Source organism: Heliconius melpomene, chromosome 10, assembly GCF_056956725.1.
Source record: "Heliconius melpomene rosina isolate 202511_hmr_F chromosome 10, ASM5695672v1, whole genome shotgun sequence".
NCBI classification, from domain to species: Eukaryota; Metazoa; Arthropoda; class Insecta; order Lepidoptera; family Nymphalidae; genus Heliconius; species Heliconius melpomene.
The window spans coordinates 11539240-11558016 of record NC_140398.1 but is presented as its reverse complement, the minus strand read 5'-3'; positions in this window follow the sequence as shown (position 1 = coordinate 11558016).

The window sequence follows — 18777 nt, the reverse complement described above, 5'->3', positions numbered from 1 at the left end:
ATAAGACTATGGACATCGTCATAATAATTTTATGCCATAATCGTATCGATAAGCGGAGGCTGTTCTCGATAATTGTACTACAGTACAAAACTTGCTTCACCTGATGAATCATTTTTAAATGTCCATACAATATGTACCTATAGATGTATATAAATTTACATTATAGTCTAACATCAAACGCGAGTATAAACTTTCACATATTTGGATACATTCCATTGAATATTTTTTCCTTGATAACTGTCGTAACTGCTTGGATAGACTGGAATGGTACTAACGTACTAGATACTATAGTAACTAATTATAAAACATTTAATTTTATAAAATATTTCAGCATTACACCCTTATAGATTAGTGATTACGGTTGTTGAATACAATTATAGATTCAAATATATTTTTTAACTTTACAGTTATGAAATATGAAATATCATTCATGTTATTGCTATTCATATAGCTGGTTTAGTTAAAAACTATATAGTATTTAAAGTTTATGGACAACAGTCCTTACACGACCGCGCTATAACAGAAGCATACGTGAGAGATACGGAGCCACAAATGGGAGTGGGAAGGCACTTATTTACACCATAAACCCAGAATTAGCTCAAACGATTGTGATTAAAGTTGTAAACATAAAACCATTAGTTTAGCATTTTGAATATTAAAAACTCAATTAGTAATTTATTTTAAAAATCAATTGCATTAATAAAGGTATTCAAAGATATTAAATTATTTTAATTTAAGACGTGTGAGGCATTTGTGAGATTCTCTAAATGAGACAAATAATTTTGGGCTCAGATTTTTATCGGCAAGCTTTTTTATTTATATAAAATGAAGAGATTGGTTATTTAATTAACATTTGCATTCAGAGTTTAGAATATAGTTTAGAATATATATTAGCGATACGACTTGACTGACAAAATATTATCCATACCTATATTATAAATTCGAAAGTAACTCTGTCTGTCTGTCTGTCTGTCTGTCTGTCTGTCTGTCTATCTGTCTTTTACGGAATCAGGGCCAAACCGCTAATTTAATTGTGATAAAATACTCATATAGAGATACTTGAGGGTCCCCGGATGAACATAGGATACTTTTTTTTCTCATATTTGTAATATTTTCGATATATACCTATATAATAAAATATGTATTAATTTGACATACAATTTATTCCGCCATGTTAATAACAACTGTCGTTGCTAAGCAACCATTTGCAAAATTTATTGTTGAAAACGTCACCCAAAATAAGCTTGCTTAACACATCTCTCTATTGAAAACTGTAAATAATTTCATAAATATATTTAATAAATATTCTTATAGTTCAAGCGGGCGTAGCCGCGTTCGGGTCCACTAGTATATTATATATATTGTCGAAAGCCAGCATTCGCACAACTCTATTAACACCAACAACTCTATTAAAACTCTATCAACTCTATTAAATAGGTAAAGACTCAACTCATATATTCAGGGATCAGTACATAACTATAAAATAAAATGAAATGGGACAAAAGTAGCAGATTTTAAAGTCATATTCAATATTTTTCATATTAATGGAAGTTCATGAATTGCAACGACTTTTGTTGTTCAGTATTATAAAAAGTATAGTGAAAAACAAAAGTAACTTCGTAAAGTCGTGTGAATAAAAACACCTAAAAGCGCTTAAATACGAGTGGTATTTTAAAGTTTTATACTGTATTGCACTAAATTCGGGTCAGCCCATTGTTTTTGTCGCATCCAGATTTAACTTCGCTATCACGGGTCATATATCATGGGGTTTACTTGTTTATAGTAGGGTATTCATAATATTAATTCATCTTTTTTGCGTAATTTACATTGTAAATTGTTTTCAATTGTAAGGTTCAATATAACAATTGTATTTACTCAATTATTCTTAACTTTAAAATTTAATCTCTTGTTATTATTATGTATAACAAAGGAAGAATATTCTGTTTTAATTTTTTATCTACTTGTTGAAGGAAGATTGTGTATTTATATATTTTAAAAATGTTATTTATATATTGTAAGCAAGGTCCATCTTTGGTTACATCGTTCTTACAATATTTTTAAAATATATTGTTTTAAGCTTACTTAAAACAAATATTTTTATTGAACAACAATAAAAAATATACCTTATTTGCATCCAGAATAAATACCAATAATAATTGCTTAGAAAGCTCGTTAACAGTTACATAATGATACAATATTAGTGTTTTAGCGTATATCTAAGTGGTATGCCACTTATGGAGTATGGTGATCACTTGCCAAGTGCCGGTCCCAGTAACTAAACATTGTAATGAGTTTGCTTCACATCGACCTTTTACAATTAATGTATCAATAGGCACTAAGCCGTGTATTATTATCGAATCAATAGTACCAAGAATAACCTTTTTTAACCGACTTCTGTAAGAAAAGGAGGTTATCAATTCGACTGTATTTTTTTTTTTTTTTTATGTTTGTTACCTCATAACTTTTAACTGGGTGGACTGATTTTAATATTTTTTTTTTATTTGAAAGGTATAGCTTCCCGAATGGTCCCATTTTTTTTTGGTCCATGTCTGACAATGGTATCCATGAGAAAATCACATAAGTCTTAAATTTGCATTATGCATGTGCGCGACTAATAGCCGAATAACTTAATGTCGCGCCAACCGATTTTGATGATTCTTTTTTTATTTGAAAGGATACACTTCAAGGATAATTTGGTGAAAGTTTGGTTAGGTTTCGATTATGGAATCCGGAGAAAATTGAGAAAGTTTGTTTTTTTGGTCAAAAATTAATTATACTGTAATAGTTACAAGCAAAAACTTTTTAAATTGATGTCAGAAGTGAGATTCCTGATCGTTGCATTTCTTTTCAACCAATCTCAAAAAAGAGGATGTTCTCATTTTCAACCAACTTCAAAAAAGGGAGATTCCGAATTCACTCGAATACTTTTTATGTTTGTTCTTGTCAATATACCAAAATGTAACTTTGCACAAAAATAATACCTAATTAAATGAAGTTTTACATAGAACAATCACAACTACTCGTTGACAACCACTACCACCACCATCACCACTCGTTCAAGAAGCATCATTTTAAGATCTACCCATCACTAAAAATCGTAAAATAAATTAATTTTTAACAAAAACAAAAACCGACTTCTAACAACGAACTAAAAAGTGAAAAATAATTATATAAAGATTTTATAATTTTGAAGTCGGTGTCAAACTAATGCTACAACACCTTTACTATAATATCTAATTACTAGGCCTGTTTGTTTTACTTGGCACCGACTTCAAAATTATAAAATCTTTATATAATTATTTTTCACTTTTTAGTTCGTTGTTAGAAGTCGGTTTTTGTTTTTGTTAAAAATTAATTTATTAATAATTTATATGTACTATATAGATATAGTCCACTTTATGGGTCATAATCAGAAAAGTGGACATTTTCGAATTCGTAACGTAACTGATAAGTAACAACACTGATAATGTTTGTTACGAAACTGATGTCATAAGGCATTATACACAACAAAATAAGGATATTATATGAATAAAATATTGTTTTTTTTATTTAATGAGACACAGATTAAAATTTTAAAGATTCAATCGTTGAATTAACAGATTATAAATGTAAGAAGAAAACATAACAAACTGACAATATGAACAATATAATAATGCTAGTTAGTAACGTAATAAACTTATATTTCTAGTAAGAGATGACAAAGTTAATGATAAAATTAAATCCACTTTAAAATATATCAAAATTTGAGTCGTTATCACTGGAATTAAGTTTAATTCTTTGTAAGTGTTTATTCCGCATATCTTCATATTTAATAGGATTGGTATTTTTAAGACGTTCTCTATATCTTTTATGTATTTCAGCACTTGACAAAGGAGCCATGACGCTTACTGAAAATACAAAAATATTTATCAAAAAATAATAATCACAAAATCACAACAAATTTCAGGCAGAATAAAAAATATTTTTAACTAAATCGGTGATGAGATTAGCGTGCACAAACACAGACAAACAAGCAAACAAGCAAAAAACTTAAAAATCATTATTTTTGGTTACTTTATTTTATGAAAAGTCACTAATAGTTTTTTTCATATGCCAGCAATTTTTTTTTCTTACATACATATCTTCCATATACAAGCACCGGTTCGATACAATTTTATTATAAACATATATAAGAAAACATTGGTACCGTAATTGTGAACTAGGCTTCATATTTTCTCAATTTCGTTACGTAACGAAATATAACGAAATTGAGAATGAAATCTGAGAAATTCTAACCCTTTTAAATATTTGCTCATAAGCCACGTGTTGCATCTGCAAGCACTGAAGTTCTTTTTTGAGATTTTGTAAAAAGAAGCAAATAACATAAACAAGAAAACGAAATTATAGAATACTTACCAAAATAAAAGCCGTTTATAACCCTGAGATGTAATTTTACATATTCCCTCTAAAACATTTGAACCCCTCAACTGCTGCGAGAACACTACTTGTTGTAGCTACGACAGCATTGACTTTTAGAAGTATGGTGCCACAACAAAAAACAATATTAAACACCATCCAAAATAATTGCGTTCATAATTTAATTGTACGTTACTAGCCCTGAGTAACAAAAAGACAATATTTTGGGACAAATTTACTTAACTAATATATATTGTTTATTAAATAATGTATCAATAAAAGTAGTTCTATTTAATATTATGCATAAAGTAAAGTAATATAAACATATCTGAAATCAAATAAAACCATAAACATTCGTAACAAATCAATTCTTAAAAAGTAAAGTGGTGAATGGGACACGAAAAATTGTATGGAAGCATTTTGAAAGGTTTTTTGCAACTAACAACAAATACTAATATTAGCCATAATACATTTAAAATATTACAAAAATCTTTAAGTTAATAAATAAATTTATCGTAAATGGCAAAATATTTAAATTATCTATAAAATTGTATTTTTAAAACGCATTCAAAGTAGCGGGACAATAAAAGACACAAAAAGGACACTTTTTCTGATTATGACCCTTATACGAAGTATCGATATAAATAATAATAATAATAATAAATATTTGTTGTTAAATATAGTTGCATGTCATATATATTTATTATTGTCAAAAATTACTAGTGTCCTTAGAAATCTGACTTAATCATATTTGTATTCATTCATACGTATATTTAATACATATAATTACGTACGTTTTAAATCAGATTTTAATCAGAGCGAATGAGTGTTTTTTCACAAAAATTTCATTCATTTCGCTCTAACTTGGTCAAGATAATTATCATCGTTTTAAATTTAGGCCAGCGTGAACCAAACATTAGGGGAATGTAAATATAATTTCTGAAATGAACATTTAAAACTGAAAATTTTCATACTAAAAATTGTATGTCTAGAGAGATATTCTTTATGGCTTGGAAAATTTGCATTTCTATTTACTTTTTATAACAAAAAATATTCGTTCAAGTAGAATATTATGTATTTGAGAGAGATGAGAATAGTCATTATGTCATTCATATGTTAAATAATCACTGTCTATACAAAGTTATAATTAATATTATAGATAACTATACTAAACCTATAATATATATTTTTCTTAATATAATTAAATAACATTAAATAAATATTCGTATAGCTCGCGGGGCCGATATAAAAAAAAAACACAAAATTCTTACAAAGTTATACCGCAATAGCCTACTACCTCTATGAATGTATATTAGATATTATTAGTAAGTTGCAGGTCCAACACGTATACGTTTGCAGAGACCGTCGAGTGGGCGGGCGCGACCGTGAGAAACAAATATACAGTGTCGCACTCACGGCCTCTTTTAACTCTTAAAGATGAGGATTAAAGATGTGGCTAATGGAGAGTGCTTTTACAATTAAGGCTTACCCATTCACTATTCACGAATCCCTGGGATCTCTAGACGAGATATTATAAACTTCTTACCTGAAATATTAAATGTATAAGCCATAAGACGAAATCAGCTTTCCACAAAAGGAAAATGGTCGAATGATTACATTTTTCTGACTATTGTTAAAAAATGAATCTGGATTGGAGAAAAAACCTTGATTTGTTACGGAGAATTGAACTGAATATATAAAAATATATTGTATAATTGAAATTAAAATATCTCTGCTACAGTTAGGTAACGGAATATGAAGTAAATTATCTATATAAATACTTTTTTTTACATATTATTGACTTTTATTTTACTTAATAGAATACAAATATATTTTCTGATTAAATATAGTGTGCTTTAGAATTTGATAATGTTTTTGTAAAGCGTTATATAATGGATAAAGCTATAAAAAATATGGCGATTATTGACGACGATCGTATAAAATTGTCATTGTGGTTCATAATGTTACAAAATTTCCAGTTTTATTGCTTGGAACCTAAAAAGTGTAATATTATACAATCTTTGCTATGAAATACATTATCTTTACGACTGATATTTTTTGTTTACAGTGTCAAACATTAGTCTCTTTTATCAGCAATGTCAAACGCTCATTATAATTTTTCATTTACTTTCTTGCTTTCGTTTTATTCTGCACATAGCAGTGTAAGCAAAGGGACCTGTGAAAGGGAACCTAGTGTTAAGACACTTCGTTCCCATTAAGACTCTTCCGTTTCTCACTTTCCTCCGTGTTTTCAAATCAATGACTCGTGTGACTCAAATCAATGATGTGCCTCGTTACCAGGCCGAGGAAATGAAAAAGATATATATTTCAATTCCTTGAGTGTCCCGCTTACAGTTGCACAGTTGCAGTTGTCCCTGCACCACGACTGTCCTCATATTTACTATTGTAGAAATCGAACTCGAATCACAACCACCACGTTAAGCCAGAATGTCACGCTTATATTATTTCTTCATATAAATATAATTTAATATATTTTTCAAATAATCAATTTGCATTACGACACAAAAAAATAAATTAAATTTAACAAAATAGAAGATTAATATACATTAAAATGTCACATCCCACATAATATTTAAAAGATATCAGACGCCTATTACACCATGAGCCAGACCGCCTTTTCTAAAGATAAAATGGACAAGATAAATGAGCCTAACGTGCAAAACGTTTAAACCCATTCCCGACTGAAATCCGACGAGTCAGTTCCATATATTAGTGCTAGCAACGTTTCTGGCACAAATTTTGATCATTAACCAAATTAGTTAGCTTCAAACCATCCCGTAAAGCTGCTCCGGACCGGGCCGTTATACCAACGAATAGAATAAATTACATACTCTAAAATCGTGCTATCTGTAAGTGAGAATTAGATTGTTTAGAGAGTCCTGAAGTGTCGTTATTTGCATAACCTTTAGAGCGTCGATGGAAATGTTGGTAGTTTTGTATGGTAGCGCTCCAAGGATTTTCAACGTGTTTAATACTTGTTTATTTATTTTAATTAATTGTTGGGGAATTCTGTATTTTGTTGTTTCACGATGTGAGGAATATTATTGAAAACTAGCTGTCTAACTGTGTTTCAAAATAACACGATACCAAATCGCATACAAACGATTTTAAAAGTTTTGCCTTTCTTTCGGTTTGTCCAGGTTGATCCCCGAAACAACCGAACCCTGAAAGACAACTACATCATAAAAACTAATTGTTATCCCGGATTTTTTTGGGATTAGGATTACTGCAGCTAAAACTGTCTGTCGTGCACGCGTATATACGGCCTCCCTAGATAGATACGACTATGAAATAACTATATTTTTCAAATATGACATTTTTTAAAACTACGCTTAAAGATTTGAATTACGATCTATTTAGTGCATAACAGTACTAAAATAATAAATGTTTTTTTTTGTTATATGCACTTAAATAAATATTTGTTTAGTTAAAGAGGCCGAAGTAACGCGGGGTCCGTTACATTGAATGCAATTAGCGAAATTCCACGTTGTGTTTTGCTTTGTTACCAGTGTAAGAAAACGAAAATATTACATACTTTATTCCCTCGAGAAGGAATCGAACTCAATTAATTTGATACATAATAGCAAATTCATTCATATTTTGATTAAAAAGGATATAAAAAAATATAACTATACCAATAGCATAAAAATGCAATTTCAATAAAGTTTAATACCACGCCACCATAAATAAAAATACAAGCTTTCCAGGTTGAATTTAATTAAAACTGAAAGTTTTATATACACAAAATTAATATACACAGTAAATTGATTTGTTCAACAAACACCCGTCACGTCATGTTTAAATTAAATTTTTAAACACACTGCACGCTACTAAATTACTAGGCTGATTTCTTTCAAAAAATCAAATGAACTTTCATTTTGAAACTACAACGAATGTTCATGTAAATTGTTAACATCAAAATGTTTTTAAAAGAACATTTCTAAGTGATGGGTATTTGTATTATATTAAAATTCTACCTCTAGACATTGCAATAGCTAGGAAAGGTATGGAAATCGAATACGGATTTTACCTTGACATCATTCCATCTCAAGAATTCATGTTTTTACAATCTTTTAAATATGATCCTTGGACAATGTGTTTAAATGTTACTTAATAAAGTTGTTCTCTCACCATAAGTAAATAGTAACAACCGAGTAAACAAAAGCTTTTACTTCATTCGGGATTTGAAGTGATGACCACAATTTAAATATTTATCTTTTTATCTACATTTTACGAGGTCGTAGCAATAGTAGGTTTTCTATTGTCAGATCTCATCTTAGTCGTTACAGCCGCGCTCATAAAAGTTTTCTGGCAAATTCTCATAACGACATTATATTATAGTCTACTCATTCAGTGACAAAATGTAAACAAACAGAATAAAGATTCTCAAATCTTCATTTCATTCTTTTGTTTCTATTTAAATTTATTTATATTGTATTCTACTTGTATACAATATAAAAGATACGAGGATAACAAAACTAAATAAATATATCTTATAGATGTATTATACTGTTCATAATACATAGAAAAATGTCTACAAGATATTATTCAAATCGATATCTTTAAATGGATTTGGAGACCGAAGACATGCGGGCGCATGCATTCAGCGTAAGCTGAAACTGAAATCCTTATACTATACTATACTATACGTGTATGTGCATACATAGATAAATCAGACTCAATTTTGTCATAGGTAACTGATTATATTCCTATGCTCGCTTCAAATAAAATGCAAATTTATATTCAAGCTCCATTCATTGCATAATATGTGCACGAGAATATTATTTTTCATAGAATCTTACTGTCAAACGCTCTACTACGACGATAATAAAACCACATCGTAGGTGGTCGCCCGGTCTGGTCGCACAGTGTGAGGCGAATATTTTTATTATCCTTACTTTTATTGTTCTACTAGATTTTAAAATTTTGATGCTAACAGATACAGCAATTGAGATTGTTATGACAATACTGTGAGAGTCTTGTTTATATATTTTTTATATGGGTAACATAAAGGAGTACAACTTGGCTTGGGAAATTTATTACATCTAAGATAAATACAAAATTTTTAGCTATCTCCTTTTTATTCAAATTATAATGATATATGAAACGACTGAGTTATTAAAATAATATCTACTATATTCTATTTAAAGCAGATTTTACATTTGAAGCAGAGATACATTAATTAAGTTCATAAGAGGTACATGGTCCCCCGTCTGAACCATTTTACGGACAATTTTGCAAGAATCTTCATCACAGAGTTGTTTAAAATTTAAGTTCCTTCGAAGTTTCGTTCGGTTTAATGTTCATTGCTTTCCTCGGGGAGCTGCATCAAAGCTACTTACTAAGACTGTGGTGCTTTATGATCTGCTCTTATTTGCTTCTAAATACTCGAATATTATTCATGAAGTTTTTTTAATATCTTGGAATATTTTTGATTCAAAATTAGTAGTTCTCCACTTTCCGCAGAATTCTTGAGGCATTGCGTGTGGAAAGTCAACTCCGCGCTTTGCCTCGTTACCATTTTCCTGAAGGGAATCGAATCCACAACCGTCGCGTTTACAATCGCACACTTATGCCCTTATACCATGACCTAAATACGTACGTAATTAATAATTAATTAATTGACACTATCCTGGTGAAATAACTGAGTGAAACTGGAGAGAATGATTTACAACTAAACTGTCTTCCTTTATTTTTTTTCTCTATTGGGTAATAAATTGGAAACAACTTGTACATGCTTCTAAGTAATTTAAGGAAAATCATATAATTAATTGGTAAAATTGTACTTTTTGAAAATATTTCAACAATTATATCTCGTAAGGATTACCTTCATTTATTGAACATTCAATTACATATTTATTTTTAGTAAGTGTTTTGTATTGGCGTTGTAATAAAACTGACGACTGGACATTTTTTACAGATCAATTGGCTCAATTTGCGTCGCGGCAGTCAGACAGCTTGACGGCACTTTATATAGCGTTCGTTATTGTTATAAATGTTCAAAGTATAATAAAAATAATAACAAAAAATAATATACATGCATATAACAATATTACTAGAAATTCAATTTCTTGAATGAATTCTTCTCTTTGAATTCTTCACTCATGCGATGATCTTGAGTTCAATTTCAGCTGAAATATTTAATAACTATAACAAAAAAAGTAGTTGCTCTGGCCTAGTAAGCTTCAGTCGATCAGCAACCCAGCATGCCCACAATGTCCCAAAATGGATAGAAACTTAGAGTTTTCTCTGCCTACACTATCGCGAGCGCGAGATGTCTAAAAAAGAAATGTGCTGGAATTATAAAATCTATACATCTATAAAAAAATTGTAACTAATCGCTTTCCGTATATGGAAGATTTATGATGTCTTTTTGTATGTGCATTTGTGCACGCTAATATCAGACACGGTGTAACCCATTTAAATGCAGTTTCCACTAATGGATTTTGGTATATATTTCAATAAGACAATATTGCTACAAAATAAGTGTTTTATTGAATTTGCTAAAAGTTTAGCCATAAATAATAATTGAGTAGTCCAAGCGGGCGAAGCCGCGAGCTGGTCACTAGTAAATAATACTTATATATAGTTTAAATGGTCAAAACTCACTTGTGATTTCTTTCGTGCCACTTTAAGTGCCACTTTTACGCCCAATGGCTTCGCAAATCGAGTTCAACAGTTCACCTTTCCTTTAAATAAGCGACGAAGGTTAAGTGGTATGTCTGTTTCATTTAACCGTTTCCCGGAGTTCGGGTAAGCGGTTGCCGGTGGCTCGCGCTTGAATCCACAATATTATATTATTTCGGCGGCAACCCTACGGTTAAACAAAGGCTGAACAAAAACAAAATGAGCTACACAGATTTGCGTTGTTCTTTACAATTTGCTTTGTTTTCATAAGTTTACCTGGTTTTTGTATAAATAGACGTAAGTGGGAATTGAATTTTAAATTCCATTATGTACTGTAAATATTTATAAAGTCGTTGACAAAATGTTGAAATCTTGATAATTGATTAAAATATATTATTAACATTATATAAACTACACATATATTTTGGTATAAATGAAGTTATTGATTTTTATAATAATAATAGCTCAATAACATAAAAGTTTAAGCGAATTTAAATCGATTTCATTTCACTAAAAATCATCACAAACGATGTACTATTCAATAAATTATAGCAAGAATATCAATTAATATAGGACTAAGTTTCTAAAAATAAATTCGCAACTAAAAATATTCGAGTACATCGCTTATTGGTATTGTGGCTAAAAAGCACTAAAGGTGAGCGGCCCTCGTGGCTTCTCGTCAAGCGTTGGACTGAATGCACACTCGTCCACTCGTCCGAACCGCTTGCACGGACGAAATTGCTTGGCGTGTCGCTCCTGCTCCTGATTGAATTGGACCGGCTCGCTGATTAACCCCATATACAGACCAGTGTGTGTCTAGTGGTTGCGATTTGTGCACTACCTCGGTTGTCGACTTTTTCTTTTTTTTTTGTGCACGCGGAGGTTTTTATTTTGCCATTTCTCGATGAAATTAGAAAGTTTTTTGATTAATTTTAGTCATAGTTATCATCGCATCTTTTTAAGCTAAATTTCTATACTAGATAGATATTGGTCTTGACGTTTCTCTGTTCTTAACTTTAGATGTTTTAAAAAATATATATGTAAAAAATCATAAATATTATAAATAATAAACACAATTTAAGTGTGTCGAATAAATTTGTTAAACAACTTTAAATTTGTATTCACTTTTCAAAGTGTAAGACGGAATAAAATTTGAATAAATTCAAGTGGCTGGTTTTCGGGTAAAGGCATTGAAGACGAGGGCCTCTTGTGGGCTTCTTGTCCAGGTCGGAGTGCATGTAGTGCGCTCGGACGAGATTGCTTGTTGTGATTGAATTTATCGGGGTCGCCACAAAAATTAGCCCTTGTTTACGTCGTTGTGTACTGTGACTCAACAGCCTAGGAATTCTACACTAATTTGATTATATAGGTATGTAAATTGGTACATTATCTTATAGCATTGTCTCTTTCTCTCTCTTCTCCTTTTAGTTGTATTCTTCATGACTGAAGATCTTCAAGGCTTTGTAGGTAAGCTGGATGTTATTTCTTTAGTTATAAATATTTAGTTCGACAGCAGTAGCATCTACCGTTCATAAAATATTATTCTGCTTCAAAATTGAAAAATTTCATAAAATAACGATCCTAATAAAAATAACTAATGTATATTTCCTACACTATATTCCACTTTTGTAATTGTTTTCATTTAATTATTCATACGGTACGTTCAACGAACTATACCATGAAAATATGATCTAGATACGAATAACAGGTCAGTAGGTAAAAACTTTTACAATCACGTTAGTGAAGTAAATTAATATTGGATGTGTATTCTACTTTTATAAGTGTTAAATTTTGTTTTTTCAATAATAAGATTTTAGATATTAATCTGAATAAGCATTTTTTTTATACAGACTTACTAGATCTCCATGGTTTAAACGTTTTTTTTTTAGCTTTACGCTGTATCCCATACTTGGCAGTGCTAGTGCTAAAAAATAGTGTTAAGGTACTCCGATCCTTTCAAGACACATTAATTGCCTAAATTTCGCCGAATTCTTAAGGCATTGCGAGTAGAGTGGCGGAATTGAACGCCTAAACGTTACGTTACATGAAAATAACACAATAACACGATAAGGCAAAGCTTCAAGTTTTAGCTTCCAACAAGCATCACTCAGTGTACAAAAAAGAAAAAATAAAATAAAAAAAAACACGACGCGTGTTTCTTATCAAAAAGCTTGATGTATAAAGTTGTTAGAAGTCTAATAACTCTTACAATAACGAGTTTTGAGACGTTAACGGCTACTATCTTAGCTATTAATGAAAACGTTAGATAAACTTATCTGGCAGATATCTGTATGCAAATAAATTGTGCTCAGTTGCGGCTCGTTAGCGCGGGTCACGGCTCTGTCACCTTTGTGCGAAGCCCGGTTCATTGTCGGCTTAAGCGTTGTGATGGGGAAATTGAAGGCAACTTTGTGAGGATAGATGACTGTTTTGTCTGGCTTTGACAGAAATTGCCTATACTGACTGACTGACTTGTGTTTGGAGCTTCCAGCTGGTTTTTTCATATCTAAAGTCCAGTCAGAAGAGCAAAGACTAAACGCGACAGGTTGTGAGTTCGATGCTTGGGAATTAGTCATATTTATTAATAAGCATTATATAAAATAACATTCTTGTTATAAATATTGTATAAGATGGTAGTTACTACTGAGAGGGCTACATAAATTTTATCTTTATTAGTCTATTATTCGAAAAATGTCAGAAACTGTTTATTCTATCAATCCAATTCTTTAATCCCGTGCCTTATGACATAAATATACGTTATATTGCATTTAATGTCATCATCCCTAAATATGAAAAGTATTTGTATGATAAAACCATCCACCACTTACATAGAATTAGCTCCAATAACCCTTCTATATATAATAGCGTATACAAAAAACTAATTTCAATTTGTAATAACAAAAGCTTCCTCATCATCAAAAGGTCTTTCAACCATTATTGTTTAATGAAACAATTGACAACATTAAAAACGTTAAGTTGATTCAATAAATGTAAAGACAGGCCACCAGCAGACCAGGAGTGGGTCACTAGCTCTCATTTACTCGGGTGATTTACGAGTTCACACATCGGGCCCGATCTCACTTAGTAATGATTTATGCGCAACATCTCCCCATGTCGAGTTAAGCGCATTATCGGACCGCGTGCCCTATCAACTTTGTAAGCGGCGTGTACATTAACCTAATATACAGGATATAGAAGGCCAGTCCTGGCGCAGGGCACCAAGACCAAGACCTGACTGTAAACGCCATTGATTGTAGGTTCGATATTCACTTGAGGAAATTAAATATTGATTTACTCACATTTCTCCGCTCCGATGACAAGGTAAAATGCGGCGTTGAGTCCCACCACTCAACACGCAATGCCTCCAAAATTTGGCGGAAAGTGGGGAACGAAATGTCTTAACACTAGGTTCCCTCTGCCTACCATACCGTGTGCGATATAAAGCGAGTAGCTGATTTATTTATTAACCTAATACTAGAGCCGTATACCAATTTCAAAGAGAAACAACGTTCTAATAAATTTAGTAATTCTATTAACAAAATCTTAACACTTATCATAAACCTTGCTCCAACATTGTACGTTCGAGTACCCAAAGTCGAGGTCGTATAACAAGTAGAAAATATTGCACCCATTTATCTTAGTACCGAAGTGCCTATGTAAATAGGCGGGTAATTACGTACAACGCACTTACGCAGATGTAAATGGAGGGAAGTAATATATATCTTCTAAGATGAGGTTTATGATAGAGTGAGTTGGGAAGATGCAAAGTGTTTAGATTCCTTCATGTTCTTCTACTTTTCATTCAGTAGGGTATTGAATGTTAAAAAAAAAGAAAGAATTTATTAACGTAGCTTTAATATTGCGGGGTCCATAAGTTAAAAACCTACTCGATTTTTATCTTTTTTTGTTCACCCATTACAAAGATTGCGACGATTTGATAAAATCTCTTATAATTTTTCGCTTATTTCGCAAAAATGACTATTTTTAAATATTATTCGAGAAATTACTTTAAGGCTTTCTTAAAATATGTAAAATTATATGATGTACCTACTCGATATTAACAAATATAATGTAAGTTTAAACTAGAATATTTGTATATTTTTTTATTTTATAAGTTATAAATTAATTAATTAATATATAACAAAAGTTAAGCTTGATACAGGTACGTTTTTATTGAGGTACAGCAGAAAACGCGACTAATTAGATTTGTGCCCGTGTCGATTGTCCTGCGAGGAGGCAATATACAAATGTATTTATTTGTTTGATCCAGATTAAGCTTTCAATGGTTGAGAATATCAACCCTTTCGAAAAAAGAAATGAATGGTACACTTTAATAAAATAATATAATTATTGTTAGTAAAATTCAAAACATTAAAGATGATTTTTAATAATAGCCATCGTTATTAATATATTGATTTACATAAAATCTCTTTGGACATTATTGTATACAAATACAAATTTAATAACTGGACGTAGACACACAAATCCTGGTCTTAGAGGAGACGAGGTGAGCTGAAATTTGCACTTACAAAGCTGTATGAGGTCGAATGCTGTGCTTTAATTAAGTTAGTGGTTTGGTAGCACGGTATTGCTATTTACGGTACCATCATTAGGCTAATGATCAAATTGTAATTACAATTTGGACTGCGTCGTTCTAATTGTGCTAATAATATATTATGGTTTAGGTTGAGTGATGTTTCTCAAACGAGATAGTGAATTTTAATTAAATATTTATAATGACAGGAAAAATCTTTAAATTATATAAAAATATCAAACGGGGAAAATTACCAAAATTCCGACGTCTTTATTTCTAATTTGAATATCGGTAGAAACGACTGTTTTTATTACTTTTGATACATACGTAGTAGATTAGACACGACAGGTTATAATTCAAATTTAATAATTTAATATACAATTCAATAATTCAATGTAAATTTCTAGTTTGAAGTTTGCCTGCTTTAATATACGAACGATAGAGGAATTGAATCTGCATACCCTGAAATAATATATCCAACCGTAGAATTGTAACTAAGTTACAAGCAACCCTGCGGGGTGAAATTATACATACGTTGAATTTTAATTTAAAAATTACAAAAAAATATGAAAAAACAGGTACAAATACAATATTTGTAAACATTTTTTTTATTTACTTTCTTCATTTTATAGCAAGTATGTGTAAAACTGAGCTAGGACTTGTAAGTGTAAGAAAACAATAAAGAAACGAAGAAGTACTCGTATACCGTGAGAACCTCCTCCTATAGCAGTTGACAAGTTGACAGCGTGTAGGCCCAGAACAAGCCTGCTTAAATTAATATTTTAAATGCCATAAATATATCACTGTTGCTAAGTGCTGTGTGTGTTATTACGTCTGTTAACACTATTGTAGTGCAGTTGGCATGTGGCTGACCGTAGTGGTAGTGGATTCAAATCAAACTCAGAGAATTATTATAATATATTTTGTAATGAGTTTTCAGGAATTAAAGAAACCTCTACTATCCATAAAAAATGAAATTCCATTAGATTTCAAGAGATCATGTTTCCAAAGTAAAGGCTTTTTTTTGCTTTTTTTGTATATAAACGCATAGTTGAGACTTCTAGACGGATAAACTTAAGTTTCATATTTTTAAAGATTTTTTAGATTGATGAACTAGTTATAAAGTTTAGTTGTTGTTTAGTTTGGTGCAAAACTTGTGTCTAATTTACTTTTTCAGCTATATCCTGTCTATAGCAGAAAATACAGAGTTAAAACACTCCGTTCTCCATTTTCCGTCAGTCTAGACATTGCATATTGAGTTGAGGAACTCAACGCCCTTTCCCTTTTTATTAGAGCGAGGAAATGAAAATATTAATAGATAATAATCCATTGCCCCGAGTCGAAATACAACCCACAACTAACTAAACTAACTAAATATTCCTGATTACCAATGAAAATTATATTTTATACTATATTAACATGTAAAAGTTGTAGCAGGCTTTGTAATAAATAAAATAATCATAATAAGTTTAATAAAATAAGTAAAGTACGTACGTGCAAATATACACAAGTAGACACATGTGTAATTATTTATTTTTCCATTTAGTCACAACTTAACGCTAACCACTTAGCAGAGTGTCAAAATTCCATATTATCCAAAGTAAAAACGTACTCACTCAACTCCACGTAGCCTTACGCGTCAACGGGAGAAAAATAAAGCTGTTTGTTCAGCTTTATATCTTCGCGAAAGTTACTCAAAAACATATTTTCGAGTAATATTTTATAAACAACTTTGACCCAATTTCAAATTTATAGAAGGTATTTATAGATATTTTACTTTTATATTTTGACTTTATGTACGGCGAGTGCTGAGTGACTTATAAATAACTTTTATACTATGCGAATTCAATATATATTTTTCATGTCAGTTTTATTTAAACATATTTTATTGTATTTATAATTTAGTTTCTTCGCTGTGGTATCGACGCAAAGCGCGGCGTTGAATTCCGCCACCCAACATGCAATACCCCCAGAATTCGTAGGAAAATGGGTAACGGAGTTTCTTAACACTACGTTCTCTCTGCCTACCCTGATGTGAGCGGGATACAGCGTGAAGTCAAGTATAAAACGATATATGCGTTTAGTAATTATTGCATGGTAGAGTCGTTTGGTGTCTTCAAAGAAATATTACGTTATTGCACATTATTTCAGGCAATGCGGCTGGATAAGCGTAACAAGTATTAATAAAGCTTAGATATAATTTATATAACAGCATTTCAAAAGAAAATTAATAGTAGCAGTTAGTTTGTTGCCACATTACAAAAGGAAACCATTTTGTTATTGTCTATATTTTGTACTGCCTTTCATTTTTATGGATTGCTCTTGTAATTATAACATTTATTTAAAAATACAATTAGCTAGCAATTAAGTTGATGAAAATATTTAATTACTAAATAGGTATGACGTTAAATATTTATTTTAAAATATGTTAGTATTAATAAAAGAGTAATTTTGGTAGGACCGGACGTAAGTCCCGGAAGAAGTTGGTAGACCGCACGACGGTGGTGCATATTCTATTTCTGGTTATTTTACTTGAGAAATTTGTGTATGTAGGTATAATTACATTAAAAACTAAAAATTCAGATAAATCAATAGTACAGTTAATATAATTTAACATCAATTATGAAACACACCGGTTGAAATAAAACGTTAAGTAAAATTTTCCAAAATATAATAGTGAAAGCTGCATTTTAATCGGTAAAGCCGTGTTTGAGATTAGCGTGCACAAACGCACCGACAAGGCAAACCGAAAAAAGACAAACAGACAAAAATTTTAAAAATCACTGTTTTGGGGTACTATTAAATTGTCAAATGCCATAAACAATTTTTCTCATAAATTTTTCGTGTACAGACAGTGCTATTATAAGAATAAAATATATCTGCAGATATTCTTAAGATAAACTTTAGCAACCTATTGTATAAAATTGCTGAATGTTGAATGGTCGATATTTATTAAATTAAACTAATAATACAGCTAAATTCGATTAATTTAATAAATATCGATCTTCGTAAATAGTAACTTAATTAAGCTTATGACTTTCTATAAAGAGTCCAAACAGCACGGCCACTTCGCTAGACAAACCGAATGAACCAATATTTAATTTGAAATTTAATAATTTTAAAATCTTTAATACTTCCTAAGTATATAAAATACTAAGACGAATGAAATGTTTACAGACAAACAGAGACACAGAAGTTCA